This window comes from Perna viridis, chromosome 15, assembly GCF_037379345.1.
Source record: "Perna viridis isolate PV_CMFRI_1.1 ecotype Kerala chromosome 15, ASM3737934v1, whole genome shotgun sequence".
Taxonomy (NCBI): Eukaryota; Metazoa; Mollusca; class Bivalvia; order Mytilida; family Mytilidae; genus Perna; species Perna viridis.
Window position 1 is genome coordinate 10,714,346 of NC_142459.1, and position 21,314 is coordinate 10,735,659.

At 31.7% G+C, this 21,314-nt stretch overlaps 1 long non-coding RNA gene across 1 annotated transcript; it reads left to right on the forward strand.

Moving 5' to 3' along the window:
- The first annotated feature begins 14,767 nt into the window (after window positions 1–14,767).
- LOC148596904 (uncharacterized) lies at window positions 14,768–21,314 on the forward strand. The gene is made up of 2 exons (XR_015919154.1): window positions 14,768–16,101; window positions 20,659–21,314. It is a non-coding gene; the product is annotated as an uncharacterized LOC148596904 (long non-coding RNA).

Consider the following 21,314-nt stretch of genomic DNA (forward strand, 5'->3'; position numbering starts at 1 on the left):
TTATTGAAGTTATTATGATAATCATATAGTAATACTAGACCTAATACACTGTTCATATTGATCAAAAAAATCTATTTATTATTTAACTCTTTAAAGATTAGTTAATTTTTTATAAAAAAAAATGTAAAACGCAAATGATGTTAATAGACCAATAAACATGATATACGGTAAAGTCATAAATAAATAAATATCAAACATAGATATTAAATGACAAAACTAGTCAGGGTGAAGGTTGGGGGGGGGGGTGCAGTTGATAGCAATTCGAACAAGGTACATTGATCTTTATTTATTTCAATGAAAAATGCATGCGACAAATAAAAACAAATACAAAAACAAACAATCAAATAGACAAAACAAACAAGAAACAAACAAAAAAACAAACAAACAAACAAAACAAAAAAAAAAAAAAAACGGAACCACAATCCCCTCAAACAACAAAAACATTTTTTTTTCATATGTAACATATAAAACCTATAATCAATGGAAATGTATACATGCAATCTGTATACTTACAATTTCACAATATTATAAGCCAGAGGTTTTCACGTGATGATGCTATTTTACGTGTTTTAAACCTTTAGCTATGAATTTATCTGATTATTTTTGTGTTATAACATCATTCAATCACAATAAAAAAAGAACAATCATTACGTGAAAATGCAGATCTCATACTAGAATGAGAACAAGAGTTTTGATTCATCGTCATGTATGCTTTAGTGTTTCCATGTTCAATATGATATTAATGATTTATGAAAAGGGCTTGTGGGAAAAAAGTTCTAAATTGTGAAATAAGAGTATTGTAACTATAAATTAAGTAAACTTTGGATCTTCATTATGAACTCGTTGATCGGTACGGTGTATCCATCTGCACCATGGAAACATATATAAAGTATAAATCAACTTAAATATAAATTATTTTGGATTAACCGCTTATCATTTAAGATATATAACAAACGACATATCTATTGCTTCAAATAGATATTTTGATCTACCCCATATGCACTTAAAGATATGTGAGATTTTATCGATACCGGAAGAAATGTTACCAGTAAATCTTTGCTTTCATTGCTACCGGTTGCAACGTAAAGACGGGCAAATTTTCAGTTCCGGGTAACACTGCGGTTGATCAAGGACAAGTCCAACCTGCCGGTTCTCAAAGTGTTAAAAATCTGAATGTGAAAAAATGTGTACATTGGCTTCGTATGAGGAAATATGCATGCTACGGAGACTTTGATAAGATGTCAAAGATATGCAATATTTTCACATCAGTATGTTGTGATCTTAATACGGAACAAAAAATAGGAGTGTATACCTTTAAACGAAACTTAAAGGGTAAGTTTATTTATATTTCAAATGTTCACATTTTATCAAGTGTTTTTATTCATGTTAATAGTATATCCCCCTCCCGAATTTTGAAAAATTATTGCGAAATTGTAAATAATGTATATGCGTGTTTTCTAGAAAATCGTTGAAGATCTTGGAAGAAAGAGTGTCTTTACTTGAATACAAGTGATCAATGATTTTGTATTATGAAGAAAATAATACTCTTTTCTGATACTTTTGCAGTTAAATACAGCCCTTTATTTCAACTAGTCAGAAGCTTATGATAAGTGATTCATGCATTTCTGAAGCCATAAAATGTTAATTGGAAATTCTTTAGTAGGAAATGATTTTGGTATCAAGCTAAGAATCATGCAAACTGTAATACATGGTTAGAAAGCCTACATATTTTTTATTTCTGACATTTTGTTTAAACTGTTATAGGCTCTTCATATAACCCGTGCTCTTACAAGTTTTTTTTAGAATGTATTGTAAAATTCAATATTACGGGAGATAACTCTGTAAATAACATTAAAATGCAATAGAGAGCAATGGATGTTCAATGTGCATTATGTCGTAAGAGCATATTGGAATGAATAATTTTACATTGCATCATAAAGACCTATAAAGTAACTTTAAAAGAAAAATAGAAATGTGTAGACTTTTGTTTGGGGGGTATATCACATTTACAGAATTAACATGATTCTTACTAAGACTGCTACTGAACACTTTTAATTTGATAATGTTCCACTACAATGCAGGATAATTTCCTGTAAGAATTTGTATATATTTAATTATTTAAACTGCAATGAGGTTATTTGTTAAACGAATAAAGGTATACGGTTATGTGTTTCCTGTATCCGTACATTAGCAGGTTATCGACTTTCCGGCGGAACTACTTTTTTCTGATATGCATAAATTAATCATAGATACGATATAAACAAATTGCGATTGCGTATCCGGTTAATCTTTTTTTCACTGTTTTGTTTCGTTTCCACTTTTTAGCTGAATGAAATAAAAGATTTAATGTAAACCAAAGAATGATTTTGTTCGTATTTTTTTCACCGTCATATATATGGCAAATCCCAAATCTTTCAGATTTGATTCATTATTAGTTTGCAGAAGACTTCCCCTGTCATTTCAGTCATGTCGGACTTGGAGCCAGAGTGTCCGTCACAATTTAACATAAACTGGTCCCCACTTAAAGAGATAGAAGCATTACAATATGATAAAACTCTTGAAGAGACAAATGACCAGGAAACTGTTATGGTCTTGGATTTCTTACTGCCTAAACCCCATGATAATAAATCAGAGGAACACTACATTATAGATCTGCCCATGCAACTGCCTCCTCTGCTTCAAAAATCCTAAACAAATATTTCAAATCCCAAAGAAACTAGTGCACAAATTTCACCCCGGAACTCTACTGCCAAATACCAAACAGAAACAAGTCAGTTTCAACCTTCCTCGCGAAATTCAAAACTTTAATGTTCTTAAAATCGACTTTACAACATTTAAAATATTTGTATTTATTGTTCATTTTACTTATTTGTCTCTTGGAATTAAATAAAGTTTGATACATTGTTTATTTTCTTCAAACAGCTTTGACGGATTATATGGTGCGGATTAAATTTGAACGTTTACTGAGTCATGCGCCAAGTTTTTTCTTCCGGTTTAACGATCGGGGCTCCTCAGGGGATATGCATTTTAAAATTTTATTTTAAAAATGTACACACGCACAAAACTATTAAAAAAACAGGATAAAACAATATAAGTACATTGTCGAAAATTATTGAAGATATGTGTATTCGGCTTGGAACGGGGGAACTAGCTCGGCGGAGCCTCGCATTTCCTACCCGTTCCGTCGTCTCATCACATATCTTCAATAATTTTCGACAATGTACCTATATTGTTTATATATATAGCATATCCTAGAAAATATAATCATGATTTGTTTTTAAGATACAAATGTATTTGAACAGTTTAATTAATTTTCTTGAGTTTGATGAACTATCCCTTGCCTAATTTTGAAACAGACCCATACGTGAACCAAAAAAATAATAATAAAAAATAATAATAAAAAAAAGAAAAAAAGAAAAATAAAGAACGAAATTTTTAAATTTCTTTCTCTTTTGATGTGTACCATGATGATAATTGACAAATAAAAATAAATGAATAAAATACAACAAAATAAAAATAAAAATTACTCCAGTTGTCAACAATTAGTTGATACGAACCAAAGACACTATGGCTTTCTAAATGTTTTAAAGTATTATGTAAAGATGTTAAAAACTAAAAATGTGTCGGGTAATGTTTATGTGGTCATTAAAAACTCAAGAAACAATTGAAGTAAAAATATTTGTCATAAACTTTTTATCAGTTGTAACTGTCATAAAGACGATATTTTTTTAATTTGTCGACATGAAAGAGTAATCAAGGAAACCAAAGTTAAAGCGGTAATTAAAAGAATGTAATCCAGGGACAAAGACCAGACATGGAAAACAGACATACACAACAAAGAACATAAAGTCACTAAAACCATATATACAAAACAACAAAAGCAAATGAGTAACCCAATTAAAAACTGGGAGCATGGTAAGCGTCCTCATCTTTTCTAGAAACACCCGCCGAATTGCTCATTTAAAATCAAGGCTGTGGTAGACGAAAGAGGAAAGGAAAACTATGACACTTTGAACAAATCAGTTGTCATTGCACAGACTGATACAACGTGGCGATCCACGAATTCATGATGACGACCATAAAACTTTTGTCATGATGACTTCAATCTTGAAATACTCTTTATTTCATTTCACGCTTTTAAATGGAATAATACCAATCAAACATGAAATAAATCTTAAGTATGCTGATCACGTGTTTCAGGTCTCAGTATCGTATTAATTTTCGCATAGACTTCTATAGTGAAGTGCATATTTTTAGGATTTTTAAAAAAATATGTAAATTGATTCAATAAAACTTTCACTTATGTAGCATTTCTAAGGACATGTGAAAAAATAATTTCCCGCAAAGAAAATAGGGTGAGTCCACGAAGATCGGATAGAAAAGTAGTCTTGAACTATAAATAGCCATTTTCCCTACTTTCACTTTCGTTTTGCACTCACCAAACCAACCTTTTCAGTGGAACATTTTTATGATATTATGTTAGATTTTCTCTTAAAAAAGTTTTTCATCTTCCAGTTTGATGATTGCTCTATTTTATAAGTCATTGTTCATCTCTTTTGACGAAACATTAGTTTGTAGAGAGGCAAAAAGAAAATGCACTATATTTTTATAGCATCCATGTTTTGACGTACACCCGCTCAGGGATATGCAATACGATACTGGTACCTTCAAGGTATACACTTTAACAGGTCCATGTGTCAAAAGAATAGGTCTGCAGCGATAAGCTTGTCGTTAAAGGCGATTGAATAGTGCTCAGAACCATGGCTTGTGTGCCCCAGGAGGTGCAATGGGGTTACCCTGGCATATTACATGCTGGGGTTATCAGGCTATAACACGGAAACCTGAAGTATGCTGAACACGGGTTTCAAGGTGTGCACCTAAACATTTGAACCAAATACTCAGACTTTGATTTTGTGCTAGAAGTACTCATTCAAAACCAAACTGTTAAAGTACAATTGATCCTGGAGTATCAATTTCGTGGTTTTCTATGGGTGGGCTCAACCAGGAAATTTGGTTCCAAACAAAATGGAGATTTCCATAGATGTGTATACTAAAAACCACGAATTCCAGAATCTACGAATAAAAGTACTTTAACAATAGGGAAAGTAAATTCAGCCTCGATAAGTTTTATTATTTGTTCTACAAGGAATGAGGTCTCAGTGTTTATGTGCGTTTAAATTTTGTGCCCTTGCAAAAATGCAGCATACAGTTTATCAAAAACAACTTACTTATATGTGAAGGAAAAAAAAAAACTTGCAAAAGTGTGAATCGTCATTGTTCGCATTACCAGAATTGGACAACTCGGAATATTTCAATTTCAGCACAACAACATCGACTTCATTAGCAATGAAAACCACGATTAAAAATAAATTTGGGTTGTAACAATGAGTAACACCCTAGAAAATAAAAAAATAAATAAAAATTAAAAATATGATAAAAAGGAGTATTATATGTAGACTTTGATGACTTAATGTGTTCTAATGGGAAATGAAGCCAAGTTAATATCAAAATTGATTCCAAATAATGTGAAAGAAGTATTACCCCAAGAGAAATTTCGTTTGTTTATAAATAATTTGTCCTAACTTTATTGACTGTGATTAGTTTCCATTCAAAAATATCCTCGTATGGAATTTAAAGAAATTAAACATAACTCTTAAACATGTTAAATAAACAAATAAAATTTCAATTTAAAGGACCATGATATTATTCCTAACTGAAATCAGAGGTGTGAAATTAGAACTTCTTCTTTCTTCTGTTAAGGCTCAATTCTTAAGATTGAGACTATGAATGACACAATGAATGTAAAGGTTTCGTCATTAAAACTATATATACAGAACTATGTAAAATACTTCAAGCGGCGGAAAGAATTACTGCTGGTGAATTTCTATTACGGCATAATAAAGGGTTTATACGAATTTTACTGTAAAATGAAGAAAATAAATATAATTTTAAATGCCAAAAATCAATTTAAAACGTTGACATCATATCAAAACAAAAGGAAGCAATTAAACGCTTCATAAATGTTAACGTACTTATTTAATCTCTACACCTTTGTCTTTCCAATTTTTAAACAGACATGCACTTATTATAGAAATAAATGGAGCACTGGTATGATAACTTCTTTAAATCACTAAATGTTATTCAACCATGATGGGTATCAATGTAGATAACAAGTGGCCGTCAAACTGACAAGAAATAGGATTGTTTTGCTTTGAGATTAGAGATTTCATTTAAAAAATGGCTGCCTCTCAAAAAGGTCAAAAGCCATTTTGTAAAAAGTAAACTTGACTTTGATTTTTGTGACAAGTAATCATATATCCAATATGTCCAAACTTGAACAGAACTAATATATTATTTTAAACTTACAGGATGGACACTGTGGATCCTAAACGAATACACGTGTATTTAAAGAAAAAAATATTGTTGAAAACTATGTACATGTACAATGTATGTCTATCAAAACTCCAACAGTAGTAGCATTGACACTTTTTGAGTATTGTTTTTTTTTAAATGGAGATATTACTTTGGTCCATGAAGTGTAATAACAAAATCTATGCAGTAGTCAAATGAAAGTCTGTATAGCAAATTACATCTGGTTTCAAATCTTAAAATCTTAAAAGGTCTTACTCAAAAGAAAAGGGAGTTTACTCAAGCTCATAGCTGTGAAGTTTTAAACTGACTTCTATGAGAGCAAACTGGTCAATAATACGATAGCAATACTTAATTGTAGCCTAAAATGTGCTAGCATAATCAACAATGATAAGAGAGCAATACATACTTATAGCCTAAAATATACCATGCTTAGAGCTAACATCATCACCAAATGATACAAGAGCAATACGTACATGTACTTATAGCCTAAAATGGACCTTGCCAGTGCCTTCATCAAATGATACAAGAGCAATACTTACATGTACTTATAGCCTAAAATGGACCTTGCCAGTGCCTTCATCAAATGATACAAGAGCAACTAGTTGAGAGAGGTGTTAAGATTACCGAGGTATAAAATAAACTTATATAGAGAGACTAGTTTAGATAGGTTTTCGATTTACTAAGGTTCAAAATAAACTTATATGGAGAGACTGGTTTAGATATGTATCGGTTTATCCGGGTTCAAAATAAATTGATATGGATGGACTGGTTTAGACAGGTGTTCGGTTTACCGAGGTCTAAAACAAACTTTTATGGATGGACTGGTTTAGACAGGTGTTCGGTTTACCGAGTTCTAAAATAAACTTATATGTAGAGACTGGTTAAGACAGGTGTTCGGTTTACCGGGGTCTAAAACAAACTTATATGTAAGGACTGGTTAACCTAAGTTCATAATAAAATGATATGGAGGGACTGGTTTAGACAAGGTTCGATGATTTACTTTACTGTACAATATAATTCAAATCTAAAAAAAGGAAACTGTTGCACAGTTCTGAAATTGGATACCAGTAAATGGAACACACATACACCCACACATGTAAGAATAATCAAGTGAACTATGATTCGAATGGTTCCAAAAATAAAGACCAAACAGGGAGAGGAGGGTGGACGGGGATGGGGGGAATCGGTGGTTGAAAAGGTGGAGAACGGTATTGGAAGGGACGGGGAACGGTGGTCGAAGAGGTGGCGAACGGGAGAGTGAGAAATACGGGAAGCGGGGATTATTGTTGGGAACAATAACCAGGGGTAAAATGAAGCGTCGGTTGGGAGGGTGGGAGCCGGTGGTACATGTAAAAGCAAAACCATTTCAGTAGTATATAGGGAGGGAAGCGTTGGTCCGGAGGGTGGGAGGCGGTGGTATATATGGAGGGAAGCGTTGGTCGGGAGGGTGGGAGGCGGTGGTATATATGGAGGGAAGCGTTGGTCGGTAGGGTTGGAGGCGGTGGTATAAAGGGAGGAAAGCGTTGGTCGGAGGGTAGGAGGCGGTGGTACATGTAAAAGCAACACCACTTCGGTGGTATATAGGGAGGGAACCGTTGGTCGGGAGGTTGGGAGGTGGGAGGCGGTGGTATATAGGGAGGAAAGCGGGGATGAAGTACCTCCCTGTCCACGCCTCAAAAAGAATATGAAAACAATACAAGGCAAATTTAATAACTAGTTCGGACTCCACTAAAAATAGAGCGTGGACCAGATGCACCGGTAGGGTGCTTGTGTTTAAAAATGTCAGTTGATTGTGACAAACAGAGAAAGTTGTAACGGAAAAACATATGTACAACCGTCATAGATCATCGCCTACAGAATTGAATACGTACATTTTTGAGCAAACACTGAAAAAAAAATAGATACATGTATCATTGAGATGGAATCCAATCAGTCTATATCAGGAAAAAAATCTTGTACATCAGCCATGCAAAACACATTAAATTTAAGAAAATGTATCGCGCAAAACACATTACATCCCAAACACAACACAGTTACAATGTATGAAAAAAAAAAATTATTAATTTGACCTTGACATCAACATTTAAGGTCGGAGATCACCAACCATGGTACGCGTCACATCGTCTTGAGCTGTTCTATTCTAATGCCAAATATGAGAAGCTGACACTAAACGACAAAAAAGTAACAGCCTGGTCACGATTTGTTACAGACGGACGGAAGGAGTAATTACTATAGGGATTGATTAATTGATTATAGTTTAACGTTCTAGGGCAGATATTTCATGCATTTCAGGACGAGAACGATTGACCAATCGAACAGACTTTGTTCTCAGTACTAGTCCGACATGCTAAGCTCGATTTTTACTCTACTAGCTCACAGAAACAACATTCCAAAGGACAGGTAGACATGTCACCTCACTTGGACACATTATTCTGACTCCGAGCCAATCAGTCGTCACTCGATCCACTTATATAGTGTACTTTGTGGGGAAGCAGTTCAACCAATTTTAAAAGAGAGTGTGAACCAGATGCACCGAAGGGGTGCTTGTGTTTAAAAACATAAATGGAGAAAGTTGTTTTGTACTAGTCCGACACGCTAAGCTCGATTTTTATTATACTAGTTCAGTGAAATAACAGTCCACAGGACAGGTAGGCATGTCTCTTCACTCGGACACATTAATCTGACTCATCACTCGATCTCCGTATCCTGTGTTCTTGGTGGTACCAATTTTAAAATCTTTGCGACTCGGCCGAGGTTCGAACCAACGACCTCCCGCACTCGAGGCGAGCAAGATATCCTCAGACCACCGAGGCGGTTATTACTATAGGGCGCCAGTATGGCAAGCCAAAGTGGACAAAATTAAATGTTTTCTAATATCAATTTTTTTTTAATATAACAAAGTCATTTTTTAATATAACAAATTTGATTTCTGATATTGAAAAACCCTTTTTTAGTATTAAAAAAATCATGTTTTGATATTAAAAATTCAACTGATTTTCTAATATTACAAATGAATTTGTTGTATACAATCACAATTTTTTTAATATTATAAAATCATTTTGTATTAATAAGAAATGTAACTGATTTAGCAATATTTTGTCATATTACTAAATGTGTGATATTTTGTTATATTGCTAAATTAGGATATTGTAATATTAGAAAAAGAATTTTAAATATTACTACATGTAAATGAATTTCTAGTATAAAAAATGATTATTTTAATATTAGAAATTGATTTTTTTAAATCAAAAACGTATGTTTTCTAATATTACAAAATAAGTGTTTTCTAATTATTACAAATTGGATTTCTAGGAGTTGTCTTTCTTTGTTCTGGAATCATTTCCTTTTATTTTCTTTTTCACTTTGCCCTGTTGGGTAAATGGAAGTTGTGGTAGGCGGTTCCAAGGGACCAACCTGCATACCTTATGCTTAAAAAGATTGGCTGATTATTTGAGGGGAAAACTCTGTAAATCACTGAATCGCCGCCCATCCCTCTTTTCGAAAGTTTTTGATCCGCCCCTGAGTTCCCTGTATCAGACACTCAGTTTTAAGGCAAAACCGATCTTTAATAATGGTGTTATCCACCAGTAGTAAATATTCATTAAAAAATCTCCACATTGAAAATTAAAAATTTAAAATTATATGCATACACGTAAAATCAGCATTGCATATACAGAAAAAAAAATACGGAAAATGAATGAACATCATAGTCTCCCTGGGCAAAAATCAAATATCTCTAAGACAGGGGTCACACAGGTAATGTACTCTGCAGGCCAATGTCAAAACAGGAAACACACACACACGTACTCTACTCTACAGGGCAATGTCAAAACAGGAGACACACATACGTACTGTATCCTAAATGGCAATGTCAAGACAGGAGACACAGGTAATGGACTCTACATGGCAATGTCAAAACAGGAAACACACACGTACTGTAGTCTACAGGGCAATATCAAAACAAGAGACACACATACGTACAGTATTCTACAGGACAATGTAGAGACAAGACACACAGACGTACTTTACTCTACAGGGTAATGTCAAAACAATGTGCAGAAAACTCACGGTACAAACAATGCTATATCGATTTACATATACAAAATTGGTTAAGTGATAATCTAAAGCAAGTTATGTGGTCTTTTACTGTTTCGTCATCGAAATATAAAGAAAATAGTTTTTTGACATTATTTTCTGTACATAACTTTTGCTGATTTCTACTTTTAAGCATATACATTCAACATAAAAATATACAAATAGTAATTGTTGGTGTATACAATTGATGCGATGCTGGCAAAAGCAATGACAACATTGATTTGATGTTGTGACATAAAGTTTAAGAGTAGAAACTATTTTCAAGTTTTTAAATTGTATTAAGAAAGCATTCGTAATTTTTGAACTCTATCTTATAAATAGCAAACACAATTGTTGTGTAATTTCTAAACGTCATAACAAATCATTTGATATAAACTAGGTATAGTGTCTTAAATATGGGGCTACTCTGTTTTTTATTATGCGGTCGCCTGAATATAGCTGAAATATTGCTGCTCGGGAGTTAAACCCCAACAATCAATGAATCAATCATGTTATTATGCGGTGCTAGCCGAATACACAACTGTAAACAATATACAAGTTTTAATCATATGATTGATGGAATGTCCTCAATGAATAGGTTACATTATCTTATTTCTTAGATAGCAACACAGGACATTTTAGTTAATTTTTGTTTTAAATATGAGAGTAATTAGTTAGCAAAATCCAGATTTTAATAGATGTAAACGACAACCCCTTTGTGAAATATAAATGCACACTATTGTCGTGATTTTTGAATGACACTAGGGATTTAAATTTTGGAATCTAAACATGGCCGTTTGGTAAGTTTGCTTGAATTCTTTTTACCAATGTTTGATATATGAAATGGTTATTTATCAAATATACGTGTGATTTCATTACAGTTAAAATGATATACACTAAAACTCTTATATTATGATTTTATGTGTAATACAGGTAAAATACAGCATAGCTGCTACGGCAAATTAGAGAAAATATGATGCATTTATATAGTAAGATTTCTGGATGAAGATATATCAAAATATCATGACCCCGAAATACGTAGTCGGGGTCGTGAAATGTTCCTTCTTAGGTCACCTTGCCGGAGAAATAATTGTATACCAATGCATAGAGTTGCAAACACCCCCATAGATGATTCAATGTGCAGAAAACCCGAAGTACAAACAATGCTATATTGATTTACATATCCAATAGTTTTGTTACCTTACCTGTCTGTATACATACCTGTAATTTTGCATTCATATCCTTAATGTAGAACGATGACTATTGTAAAATTGATTTACATTTATTTTATTTGAAACATCCGAATGATAATCTAAAGCATGGTATATGGTATGTTACTGTAACGGAATTGAAATTCAAAATGAATAGTTTTTGACATGAATGAGTAAGTTACTTATGCCGACTTCTATTTTTAAGATATACATTCGACAAAAAATTAACTTATCCAAAATTCCCGTCTTACGGAAGGAGCAGGCATACTTTCTACTGTTCACGTAATGTGCAGTTCAGCAATACATGCGTTTATCATTTATTGTTCTTAACAGTAACTGTGGTTGTATATAAGTCCTGCGATGCTGGATAAAACAATAACAACATTGATTGGATTTTGTGACATAAAGTATCAAAACACAACATATTTTTAATTTTTATTTTTTTAAGTATCTAATTGTATTACAATATCAATCACAATTTTTGAAATCACCATTTTCTAAGTGGTATACACTATTGTTGTGCAATTTCTGAACGTCTAACAAACTTCATGATATAAAATAATTAGGGTAACTAAATTATAGGGTTACTTTTTTTTCCAAAGGAAGTGATGACCTAGTACACAAATGTAAACATATATATATTTTAACCATATGATTGATGCAATGACCTCAATAAATAGGTTGCATCATTTTATTACATAGATAGCAACAATTTATATAATGTTCTCTGTGTAATTATTTCCGATTATTTACATAGTGAAATACATTCGGTAATATCACTTTCGGACTTTCTACCGCAAATGCGTCACACAACATAATTATCAACCCGCCGATCACAAAATTTATAATGAATGTTAAAAGAAGAAATAAACTACGGAGAAAAGAAAAGTTATAATACATAGGATAACCGATTGATAATCGTGATAAACCAAAATATAATAAATTATGTCAAAACTATTTGAAGATTAAACTTAAGTGCATTCCTTATATATTTGCATTCTTCGGCACTTGTGGTTATAAATAAAACAAAACAGCAATTGCGAAAGCTCAAGATTAGTGCTTCTTACTGAAGTCCTTTCTTCTTTTTCCGTATATAACTGTAAGAAATTTATCACAAGTTATAGAAAGAAATATTTCCATGTTGTCAGTGACAGAGAATGTTACTAGAATTATGAATTTTATTGTCTACTATATTTAATTTGCTAAGGATGTAATACAACAAATGCAAAACAAAACATCATAATTATTTCGAACATGCAATCCGTTATAATTAGCAGAGGACATTTTATTTAAGATTTTTAAATATGATAGTAATTAGTTAGTAATGAAAACAATCTTATGTTATGCTTTTGTTTGTTAAATAGGTAAAATATAGCCTAGACAAATTAGAGAGAACACGTAAACTGATGCATTAATATGTAAGATTTCCTGTTGGAGATATATCAAAATATCATGACCCGAAAGACGTAGTCGGGATCATGAATTTTTTACTTTTTTTCTCAGCTTGTCAAGAAAATAATTGTATACCTTTGCATATAGTTGCAAACACCCCCATAGATGATTCAATGTGCAGAAAACTCACGGTACAAACAACGCTATATCGATTTACATACGCAATATTGTTTTCCGTAACTGAAGCCTGTATAATAGACATATCTGTATTTTACATCCATTTCCTTCGTCTAGAACGATGGCTATTGCAACATGCCAAATTGATTTGCTATCTATATATCTTTTATTTAAAACATCTAAATGATAATCTAAAGCAAGTTATGTGGTCTCTTACTGTGTCGTCATCGAAATATAAATTGAATGGTTTTTTGACATGCATGAATTATTTTCTGTACGTAACTTTTGCTGATTTCTACTTTTAAGCATATACATTCAACATAAAAATATACAAATAGTAATTGTTGGTGTATACAATTGATGCGATGCTGGCAAAAGCAATGCCAACATTGATTTGATGTTGTGACATAAAGTTTAAGAATAGAAACTATTTTCAAGTTTTTAAATTGTATTAAGAAAGCAGTCACAATTTTTGAACTCTATCTTTTAAATAGAAAACACAATTGTTGTGTAATTTCTGAACGTCATAACAAATCATTTGATATAAAGTAAGTATAATATCTTAAATATGGGGCTACTTTGTTTTTTATTATTTGGTCGCCTGAATATAGCTGAAATATTGCTGCTCGGGAGTTAAACCCCAACAATCAATGAATCAATTATGTTATTATGCGGTGCTAGCCGAATACACAACTGTAAACAATATACAAGTTTTAATCATATGATTGATGGAATGTCCTCAATAAATATGTTCCATTATTTTATTTCTTAGATAGCAGCACAGGACATTTTAGCTATTTGTTTTTTTAAATACGACAGTAATTAGTTAGCAAAATCCAGATTTTAATAGATGTAAACGACAACCCCTTTGTGAAATATAAATGCACACTATTGTCGTGATATTTACGACACTAGGGATTTAAACTTTGAAATCCAAACATGGCCGTTTGGTAAGTTTGCTTGAATTCTTTTTACCAATGTTTGATATATGAATTTTTTATAAATAAAAAATACATGTGATTTCATTATTGTGGATATGATATGATATGCACAAACAATCTTATGGTATGCTTTTGTTTGTTAAATAGATAATATATAGCCTAGACAAATTCGAGAAAACACGTAAACTGATGCATTAATATGTAAGATTTCCTGTTGGAGATATATCAAAATTTGATGACCCGAAATACGTAGTCGGGATCATGAATTTTTTCCTTTTTTTCTCAGCTTGGCAAGAAAATAATTGTATACCTTTGCATATAGTTGCAAACACCCCCATAGATGATTCAATGTGCAGAAAACCCGAAGTACAAACAATGCTATATTGATTTACATATTTAATAGTTTTGTTACCTTACCTGTGTATAAATACCTGTAATTCTGCATTCATACCCTTAATGTAGAACGATGACTATTGTAAAATTGATTTACATTTATTTTATTTGAAACATCCGAATGATAATCTAAAACATGGTATATGGTATGTTACTGTAACGGAATTGAAATTCAAAATGAATAGTTTTTGACATGAATGAGTAAGTTACTTATGCCGACTTCTATTTTTAAGCATATACATTCGACAAAAAATTAACTTATCCAAAATTCCCGTCTTACGGAAGGAGCAGGCATACTTTCTACTGTTCACGTAATGTGCAGTTCAGCAATACATGCGTTTATCATTTATTGTTCTTAACAGTAACTGGTTGTATATAAGTCCTGCCATGTTGGATAAAACAATAACAACATTGATTGGATTTTGTGACATAAAGTATTAAAACACAACATATTTTTAATTTTTATTTTTTTAAGTATCTAATTGTATTACAATATCAATCACAATTTTTGAAATCACCATTTTCTAAGTGGTATACACTATTTTTGTGCAATTTCTGAACGTCTAACAAACTTTATGATATAAAATAATTAGGGTAACTAAATTATAGGGTTACTTTTTTTCCAAAGGAAGTGATGACCTAGTACACAAATGTAAACATATATATATTTTAACCATATGATTGATGCAATGACCTCAATAAATAGGTTGCATCCATTTATTATAAAGATAGCAACAATTTATATAATGTTCTCTGTGTAATTATTTCCAATTATTTACATAGTGAAATACATTCGGTAATATCACTTTCGGACTTTCTACCGCAAATGCGTCACACAACATAATTATCAACCCGCCGATCACAAAATTTATAATGAATGTTAAAAGAAGAAATAAACTACGGAGAAAAGAAAAGATATAATACATAGGATAACCGATTGATAATCGTGATAAACCAAAATAAAATAAATTATGCCAAAACTATTTGAAGATCAAACTTAAGTGCATTCCTTATATATTTGCATTCTTCGGCACTTGTGGTTATAAATAAAACAAAACAGCAATTGCGAAAGCTTAAGATTAGTGCTTCTTACTGAAGTCCTTTCTTCTTTTCCGTATATAACTGTAAGAAATTTATCACAAGTTGTAGAAAGAAATATTTCCATGTTGCCAGTGACAGAGAATGTGACTAGAATTATGACAAAAACTATACATGACAGACAGGACTAGAAAGGGATGTTGATTTGATACCACATTTACAATATCGTTATTTACCTTTTATTGTCTACTATATTGAATTTGCTGAGGATATAATACAACAAATGCAAAACAAAACATCATAATTATTTCGAACATGCGATCCGTTATAATTAGCAGAGGACATTTTATTTAAAATTTTTAAATATGATAGTAATTAGTTAGTAAAATCAATATTTCAATAGATGTAATCAACAACCCCTTTGTGAAATATAAATGCACACTATTGTCGCGATATTTACGACACTGGGGATTTAAACTTTGGAATCCAAACATGGCCGTTTGGTAAGTTTGTAAATACTGAATTCTTTTTACCAATGTTTGATATATGAAATTGTTATATATCTAAAATACATGTGATTTCATTATTGTGGATATGATATGCACAAACAATCTTATGCTATGCTTTTGTTTGTTAAATAGGTAAAATATAGCCTAGACAAATTAGAGAGAACACGTAAACTGATGCATTAATATGTAAGATTTCCTGTTGGAGATATATCAAAATATCATGACCCGAAAGACGTAGTCGGGGTCATGATTACTTTCCTTTTTTCTCAGCTTGTCAAGAAAATAATTGTATACCTTTGCATATAGTTGCAAACACCCCCATAGATGATTCAATATGCAGAAAACTCACGGTACAAACAACGCTATATCGATTTACATATGCAATATTGTTTTTCGTAACTGAAGCCTGTATAATTGACATATCTGTATTTTACATCCATTTCCTTCGTCTAGAACGATGACTATTGCAACATGCCAAATTGATTTGCTATGTATATATCTTTTTAATGAAAACATCTAAATGATAATCTAAAGCAAGTTATGTGGTCTCTTACTGTTTCGTCATCGAAATATAAAGAAAATAGTTTTTTGACATGCATGAATTATTTTCTGTACGTAACTTTTGCTGATTACTACTTTTAAGCATATACATTCAACATAAAAATATACAAATATACAAATAGTAGTTGTTGGTGTATACAATTGATGCGATGCTGGCAAAAGCAATGACAACATTGATTTGATGTTGTGACATAAAGTTTAAGAATAGAAACTATTTTCAAGTTTTTAAATTGTATTAAGAAAGCAGTCACAATTTTTGAACTCTATCTTATAAATAGCAAACACAATTGTTGTGTAATTTCTGAACATCATAACAAATCATTTGATATAAACTAAGTATAATGTCTTAAATATGGGGCTACTCTGTTTTTTATTATGTGGTCGCCTGAATATAGCTGAAATATTCTGCTCGGGAGTTAAACCCCAACAATCAATGAATCAGTCATGTTATTATGCAGTGCTAGCCGAATGCACAACTGTAAACAATATACAAGTTTTAATCATATGATTGATGGAATGTCCTCAATAAATATGTTCCATTATTTTATTTCTTAGATAGCAGCACAGGACATTTTAGTTAATTTTTGTTTTAAATATGACAGTAATTAGTTAGCAAAATCCAGATTTTAATAGATGTAAACGACAACCCCTTTGTGAAATATAAATGCACACTATTGTCGTGATTTTTGAATGACACTAGGGATTTAAAGTTTGGAATCTAAACATGGCCGTTTGGTAAGTTTGCTTGAATTCTTTATACCAATGTTTGATATATGAAATTGTTATTTATCAAATATACGTGTGATTTCATTACAGTTAAAATGATATACACTAAAACTCTTATATTATGCTTTTATGTGTAATACAGGTAAAATACAGCGTAGCTGCTACGGCAAATTAGAGAAAATATGATGCATTTATATAGTAAGATTTCTGGATGAAGATATATCAAAACGTAGTAAATACTGAATTCTTTTTACCAATGTTTGATATATGAAATTGTTATATATCAAAAATACATGTGATTTCATTATAGTGAATATCATATGCACAAACAATGTTATGTTATGCTTTTGTGTGTTAAGTAGGTAAAATATAGCCTAGACAAATTAAAGAGTACACGTATACTGATGCATTAATATGTAAGATTTCCTGTTGGAGATATATCAAAATATCATGACCCGAAAGGCGTAGTCAGGGTCTTGTAATTTTACTTTTTTTCAGCTTTTCAAAAAATAATTGTATACCAATGCATATAGTTGCAAAGACACCCATAGATGATTCAATTTGCAGAAAAATCACGATACAAACAACGATATATCGATTTACATACACATTAATGTTTTACGTAACTGAAGATTGTATATCTGTATTTTATATCCTTTTTTTAGTCTAGAACGATGACTATTGCAAAATGCCAAATTGATTTGCAATCTATGTATCTTTTATCTAAAATATCTAAATAATAATCTAAACCAAGTTATGTGGTCTTGAATTATTTTTAGTCTGTAACTTTTGAAGATTACTACTTTTAAGCAAATGCATTCGACATAAAAATATACAAATAATAAAAGGTCACATCAAACGGAAGGAGCGAAGATACCTTCTCCTATGTAAGGAATGTGCAGTTAAGCATCATCTTTATTTACTATATACTGTTCTTTTACAATGAATGTGGGTGTTTACAATTGCTGCGATGCTGGATAAAACAATGACATCATTGATTTGAATGTCCTAAATAAATAAATTGCATCATTTTATTTCATATAGAGCAGCAGAGGGCAATTTATTAAAGGTTTTTAAATGTGGCAATAATTATTAAAATCCTGATTTCAATAGATGTAAACAACAACCCCTATGTAAAATGTAACTGCACACTATTGTCGTGATATTTACGACACTGAGGATTTAAATCTTGGAATCCAAACATGGCCGTTTCGTAAGTTATAAATATAAATGTTTTTTTCCCAGTGTTTGATATATGAAATTGTTATATATCGACAATACATGTGATTTCATTATAGTTAAAATCATATGCATTTACACTCTTATATTCTGCTTTTGTGTGTAAAATAGGTCAATTATAGCCTAGCTGCTACGGCAAATTAGAGAAACATGTCAACTAATGCATTCATATAGTAAGATTTCCTGATAGAGATATATCAAAATATCATGACCACGAAAGAAGTTGTCGGGGTCGTGAAATTTTCCTTTCTATCTTACCTTGACCACGAAATATAATTGTATACTAATGCATATAGTTGCAAACACCCCATAGATGATTCACTATGCAGAAAACCCTCGGCACAAACAATACTATATCAATTTACATATACACTGTCATTCACGTAACAGCAGCCTGTCTATAACATATCTGTATTTTACAACTATATGATATAAAATAAATATAGTATCTAAATTATGGAGCTACCCAAAATGAATATGAATCTGCCGATCACACACTTTACAATTAATGTTTAAAATATATATATGTGCATTCTATGGACTCGTGATCGTGCATGATACAAAACAGCTATCGTGAAAGCTTCGTGTTAGGGATTCTTACTCAAGTCCTTGGTTTCTTCTCGAAATAACTTTAAAGAAGGGATATAGTTCGGTAAGAACTTATTTTGGCCTCTTAATTTTGACATTTTTGAAAATTTGATTAAACTGATTTCTGGGTATTAGTAGTATAGTTAAATGGTCGCAAACACTGAATATAAGATGTTTTTGACGAGATTTATGATGTAATTCCAGAAATAATATTATGCGTTTGTATAACTTTTACAAAACCCTATAACCTTTGACATTTCTGCAGTTTTTAAGATGGTTTTTGTGTGGAATAGAAGTCATCACACATCTGTTGAAACAATACATTTTACACGAGTCGTAAATGACAATTATACACAAAAGATATGAAGCACAAGAGTCAATGTGCATGTGGCCATTGTTAAAAGAGTGAAAAAACTGTACAAAATTGGTAGTTTCCAGCCTTTTGAACAGATTTTCAAATCTCAGCAAAGTTTGAAGTGCATATATGAACGTGCATGTTCAAATTACTACCATAAACCAATCCAATAAACTCTAAAACACATTAAAAAGCTGGAGAAACAACTTAAAATTTTCTTTATGCAGACTTTTGAGGCAAAATATTGCCCTTACTGAACCAACATCTTTATCACAAATTGTAGGAAGAGTTATTTCCATGTTGTCAGTGATACTGAATGTTACTCGAATTATGACAAAAACTATAGATGACAGACAGGGCTATAAGGTTTTTAATAATGTTATCCCCTGCTGTCATCTATAAATTATTTATCAGGTATTTGTATGATAAGGATTAATCAACGTCTGTTTTGTATGTGCACTTACATTCAAAAGTAAGTTCGTTTTCAATTATAACACAAAAAAGAGAAAGAACCAAGATTTACTCTAAGTAATAGTACTCCACCTTGAGCATTTGATCAAGACTACACCATTTACAATATCATTATTTACACCTTTTTTGTCAGATATATTGAATTTCCTAAGGAGATATATTATCACAAACACAAAACAAAACATCATAATTATTTCGAACAGGCGATCCGTTAACATTCACAAAGGACATTTTATTGAAAGGTTTTTAAATATGACAATAATTAGTTAGTAAAATCTAGCTTTCAACAGATGTAATCAACAACCCCTATGTGAAATGCAAATGCACACTATTGTCGTGATATTTAGGACACTGGGGATTTAAATTTTGGAATCCAAGCACTTCACTCAGCCTCAGATTCTTTTTACTTCCCTTAACCTGAAATCCCGAATCCATTTCTGAAGAATTGCCAATTTATTCTAGCCTTGTTTTGCATGTCAAAACTCAACAAACTTCTCCCTAGCAAGTGTTTAACGAACGTCATCTCGAGCTTATCATAATAATTATAATATTTCACGCTTGATCATGAACAACAAGAATATAAAAAATGATTTTTCGGTTGAATTTTCCAGTTCCCAATCAGCCTATACATGTACGCCTCTAGATATGATATTGTACTAAGTTCTAATTTGACATCGAATAAAAGTAAACAGACTTCAGATTTGGAAAATGAGAGAAAGCAAGATACTACAACACGGAGCACTGGTAGCCAGTGATGTACCTCCGATGTTGTCGCTTCACAGTGAAGAACTGGTAACCAGCCTGTGTGTCATAGAGAGATACTACAACTCGGAGTGGTGAACCGGTGAACAGTCTGTGCGTCATATATGTCATTGAAAGATAATATATACTTAGATGCCGATGGACATGTATCAAGTCAGTGGGTCGCACAGTCGGAGAAAAATTTCTGGGTTTATATATATTAAATGGCACTTTTAAGGGCCACCTAATTATTTCAAAAAGTATTCTTAATTTATGTGTTTGAAATGAAAACAAAGACCCGGTCCCACCCTTTAGATTTTCTTTCCCTTTTAATTATGTTATATACGTACATGTACATATATCGTATCCTAAAATTCCGACCCAAAATAAAAAAAAATCATTGTATTATACGATTGAAATACTAAAGTCGGAACTTAAAAATTTACTACTTGTCCATGTACAAAGTTGAGATTTGTACCTGATGCATACATGTCAATATGAACTGGCTAAAGAGATAAAAAAACAA